The 5,299-nt window shown below is 41.0% G+C and overlaps 1 pseudogene; it reads right to left on the reverse strand.

Moving 5' to 3' along the window:
* Positions 1 to 3,485: 3,485 nt before the first annotated feature.
* LOC111819599 (uncharacterized) overlaps positions 3,486 to 5,299 on the reverse strand; it is a 5,007-nt pseudogene continuing 3,193 nt past the window's right edge.

The raw sequence follows: 5,299 nt of genomic DNA on the forward strand, positions 1-5,299 counted from the left end.
TCAGTCTGGCACATATGTGACACATCTAGTGTAAAGATGGAGGAAGGAGAGTGTCATAACATTATGATAATAAACTCAATTGTTGATAGAAATTAATAAAAAGTATATTCTTCTACATTGGTATTTATTTACTGGAAGCTTTTTTCTATATATACATATATTTGTTTAATATTAATTTCATTCAATAAGGAAAGTGCTACTAGTATACAGACTTCTTCCCTAAACTGTTAATGTGCCATAACTGCAGTAAAAATACTCTGTGCATGTATGAGTGGGAGGAGAATAAGGAGTAGAATTTATAGTGCTAGAGTAAAAAACCTGAACTTTACAAAGTTTGCAATCAATACGACCATATTTATTCATTGTTCATTACCTTCACTGACAATGAAAACTTTAGTTCAACTTATTTTGATGTTGTTCATTTTGAGGCCTTCCCCTCTCACTTTGTATATCCAAACACACTCCTATTATTTCACAGCTATTATACTAAAAAAAAGTTCCCTGCTTGAGACATTAATAATGTTGTACATTTCTTTTAAGTAACAAAAATAAAACTAGCCTTCTTTCATCACTGCAAATGTGCTATTCTGTTTTACTAAAGAAATTTTGGTTAGATTCTTTGTAAAATCAGTCTTCTGTTTCCTTTATTAAAGGTCAAAATGTTCACATTTTCTCTGAATTTCAGTAGCAATTTAATTTAGTCATTTTCTATGGGCAAAATAAAAAATACTGTGAAAAATCTTCAAGTATTTTGAATTAAATTATACTGTAACTGCAATTTAACAAGTTTTAGCCTTTTGCCATTACTTAAACTGTATTAAAAAAAAATCTCTTCAGATTTGTCTTCATAACTCTAGTATTTCTGATTTCTTTTCTAGTTTTTTAAAGAATTATGCATAACTTGTTAAAGATAAAAAGGAAAAGACTTAAAAGTTTTCTCTAGGAGTAAAGTTGCCCCCAAGTTTGGTTTCCTAATTCAGATAGCCTGGAGGAATAACAGAATAACCACGTGAGGAATAAAAGACATGCGAGTTACACTCAGTCTTTACATTTACGGAAAAGATTCAGGATAAAATTCTCTGAGTTTTCAGATTTTTTTTCGTTGATCAATAAAGGTGTACAATTAACTACTTTATACCAAAATGAAACCCACTGCCGTCAACTCAGTTCCACTCATAGAGACCCTGTAGGACAGGGTAGAGAGGCCCAATAGAGTTCCCAAGGCTGTAAATCTTTACAGGAGCAGACTGCTACATCTTTCTCCTGCAGAGCAGCTGGTAAGTATGAATCACCGAACTTTTGGTCAGCAGCCAAATGCTTTAACCACTGCTCCACCAGGGATCTTTTAGCTATTTTATAACTAGTCTATAACATGTATCAATTAAGCGCTTCCAAAAAATAATGCATTTAAAGAGTTTACCAAAGAACAGTTTAATGAAGACAGTATTAACAGGGTTGTGAGATGGATTAATGAACCAGGAAGTGATGAAATATTCAGGAATTAGCCAAATCAAGACGCCATTACATACTTAGTTCTGAAGAGGAAAGCAAACAAAATGATGTTACCAGACAACTTGGACCCATGGAAGGCTACCATCTGACAGAAGTTGAAACTGTAGAACATAGCCAGAATGATAGTGAAGGAGGCACTGAGAAGGGGGCTATACCTCTAAAGTGCTTCTTCATTTGTACTTTAGTATTCTGCTGGGGTTTTTCACTGGCTGAACACAAGGGAAAATTGAAGGGCAAGGAAGCCCAACCAGGTGATGAATTATGTAATAGTCAGGCTTTGAAAGTACAGTTAAAGGCAGAGAAGGGTACAGACTTAATTAGGTTGCGGTCATGAACAAATGGAGAAAACCTAGCACAATAATATTTTTCTATTGAATAAAAATTTAATAATTACATTTATTTTGTCATTTCTTTTCTACACAGATTTTTAAAGTATATTCCAGGATTTGTTTGTTTGTTTTAATCCATTATGAGAGATATTTGAAACCAGAAAAAGTAAATGTGACATAGAGACTTTCTTGGATATCCTTCTCTTATTGACAACCTACTGTCTTAGCCTGGGTTCTCTAGAGAAATAAAATCAGTGAATCATATATAGAGATATAAAGAGAGGGAGAGAGTAAGAGAGATAGATTTATATCAAGAAAATGTCTCATGTGATTGTAGAGGCTGGAAAGTCCCAAGTCTGTGCATCAGACTGGAGACTTCTCTTGACTCACATAGCTGCAGGAGCTGACAAACCCAAGATCGGCAGGTCAGACATCAGGCCTCTGGCTCACAGGCTGCAGAGGCCTACGGATCCCAAGATCGGCAGGTGAGATAGCAGGCCACCAGTTCATAGGCTGCAGAGGCTGACGAATCCCAAGATCAGCAGTTAAGCTGATAACTCAAGGCCCAGATAAAAGAGCCACAGCAAGCAAAAGCCAATGAGCTTTGCCAGAAAGTCCATAAGTATTTAATGTGTGCTGCACCTCTGAGGAAAATTCCTTTCAACTGATTGGCTGCTCATAGCAAATCTCATGATGCAGGTGTCTTAGGCTGTGTTCTCTAGAGAAGCGAAACCAGTAAAGTGTATAAATATATATACATAGAGAGAAAGAGATTATATCAAGGAAACAGCCCACATGATTGTAGAGGCTAGAACATCACAAGTCCGTGGATCAAGGTAGAGGCTTCTCCCAAGTCACACAGCTGCAGAAACTGGCAAGCCCAAGATCGGCAGGTCAGAGAACAGGGCTCCTGCTCACAGGCTGTGCAGATTGATGGATCCCAGTTTCGGCAGATAAGCTGACAGCTCAAGTCCCAAGAACAGGAGATGAGACAACAGGAAGCAGCCACAGGATCCAGAAAGAGCAAAAAGCCAGAAAGTCTGCTTATATACAGATGCGGGCCACACCCCCAAGGAGACTCCCTTTCATCTGATTGGCTACTCACAGTATATTCAATCATGCGAGTGATTACATTAAAACACTGAGAATCATGGCCCAGCCAAGCTGACACACAATCTTAACCATCACAGTCCACCCCTTGTCAACCTGGCACATGTACACATCTCCTTAAGCCACACATAATCTCTGAATAAAGACAATTAGAAAGTCATACTTGTGCCTAACATGATACTACTAACATGCGTACAATGGAAAACGCATTAGCCCAGTTTACAGCTTATATTTTATAAGTGAAGGAAACAAAAATATTTGATGCACACATACAAAGTAGAAACACTCATAACAATTACAATCCCTCTTTCTGCAACTGGTCACATGGCCATAACTGGTATTTAGAACTACCTTCATCCACCACCCATTCTGTATTCCCTTTGCCCTCAGCAAGCACCTCGGTTGGTCGTGGTTCTTTGCCTGGTGGGGGTGACCCAAATCTTCATTCCCGAAGGGTCTGGGTCATTAGTAGTCATGTCAAAATTAGGTTGCTGTAGTTTTCCATTGACTTTAATCACAGGGCATGGTAGTTTTGGCAGAAGCATTGCATGCAGGGAAGGCAAATCCATATCTAGAGTAAGTGTGTATTCCAGTAAGGAGAAAACGCTGCCCTTTCCATGATGGAAGTGGTCCAATGTAATCAACTTGCAACCAGGTTGCTGGCTGATCACCTTGAGGTATGGTGCCATATCAGGGACTCAGTGTTGGTCTCTGCTGTTGGCACATTAGGCACTCAGCAGGGGCTGTGGCCATGTCAGCCTTGGTGAGTGGAAGTCCATGCTGCTGGGACCATGCATAACCTCCATCCCTGCCACCATGGCCACTTTGTTCATGAGCCCATTGAGCAATGACAGGAGTAGCTGGGGAAAGAGGATGACTGGTTTCCACAGAACACATCATCCTATCCACTTGATTGTTAAAATCATCCTCTGCTGAGGACACCCTCTGGTGAGCATTCACATGAGACACAAATATCTTCACTTCTTTAGCCCATTTGGAGAGGTCTATCCACAAACCTCTTCCCCATAAATTCTTGTCTCCAATTTCCAATCATGTTCCTTCCAAGTACCTGACCATCCAGTCAAACCATTGGCCACAGACCATGAATCGGTATATAATAGCACATCTGGCCATTTCTCCTTCCAAGCAAAGTGAACAACCAGGTACACTGCTCGAAGTTCTGCCCATTGAGAGGATTTCCCTTCACCACTGTCCTTCAGGGAGGTCCAAGAAAGGGGCAGTAGTGCCGCTGCTGTCCACTTTCGAGTGGCGCCTGTATAACTCACAGAACCATCTGTAAACCAGGCACGAGTTTTCTCTTCCTCAAACAACTGATCATAAGAGATTCCCCATGAGGCTATAGGTGCAGACTGGGAGACGGAATGTAATGTGACAGGAGTGGAGACCATGGGCATTTGGCCCACTTCCTCATGCTACTTACTTGTGCCTTTGGGTCCTGCTCGGGCCCAATCTCGAATATACCACTTTCATTTAATGATGGAGTCTTGCTGTGCACATCCAACTCTATGGTTCTGGGGGTCAGACAACACCCAGTTTATGATGGGCAGCTCAGGCCTCATGGTGACTTGGTGTCCCATGGTTAAGCATTCAGTCTCTACTAAATCCCAGTAACAAGCCAAAAGTTATTTCTCAAAAGGAGAGTAGTTATCTGCAGAGGATGGCAGAGTGTTGCTCCAGAATCCTAAGGGTCTGCCAAAGACTCCAAACAGCATCTCTATCTGCCACTGACACTTCAAGCACCATTGGATCAGCTGGATCATATGGTCCAAGTGGCACAGCGGCTTACACAGCAGCCTGAACCTGTTGAAGAGCCTTCTCTTGTTATGGTCCTCACTCAAAACTAGCAGGTTTTCGAGTCACTTGAAAAATAGGCTGGAGTATCACTCCCAAATGAGGAATACACTGCCTCCAAAATCCAAAGAGGCCCACTAGGCATTGTGCCTCCTTTTTAGTTGTGCAAACAGCAAGATGCAGTAACTTAACCTTCACTTTAGAAGGAATGTCTCCACGTGTCTCACAGCACTGGACCCCTAGAACTTTCACTGAAGTGGAAGGTGCTTAAATTTTTGTGGGATTAATCTCCTACCTTCTAGCATGCAAATGTTTTACCAATAAGTCTAGAGTCATTGACACGTCTTCCTTACTAGGTCCAATCAGCATAATGTCATCTATGTAATGGACCAGTGTGATGTCCTGTAGAAGGGAAAGTCAATCAAGGTCCCTGCAGACTAAATTATGACATAGGGCTGGAGAATTAACAAAGCTCTGAGGTAGGCAAGTGAAGGAGTATTGTTGGCCTTGCCAGCGGAAGGCAAACTGCTTCTGGT

This window comes from Trichechus manatus, unplaced genomic scaffold, assembly GCF_000243295.1.
Source record: "Trichechus manatus latirostris isolate Lorelei unplaced genomic scaffold, TriManLat1.0 scaffold00013, whole genome shotgun sequence".
Lineage (NCBI taxonomy): Eukaryota > Metazoa > Chordata > Mammalia > Sirenia > Trichechidae > Trichechus > Trichechus manatus.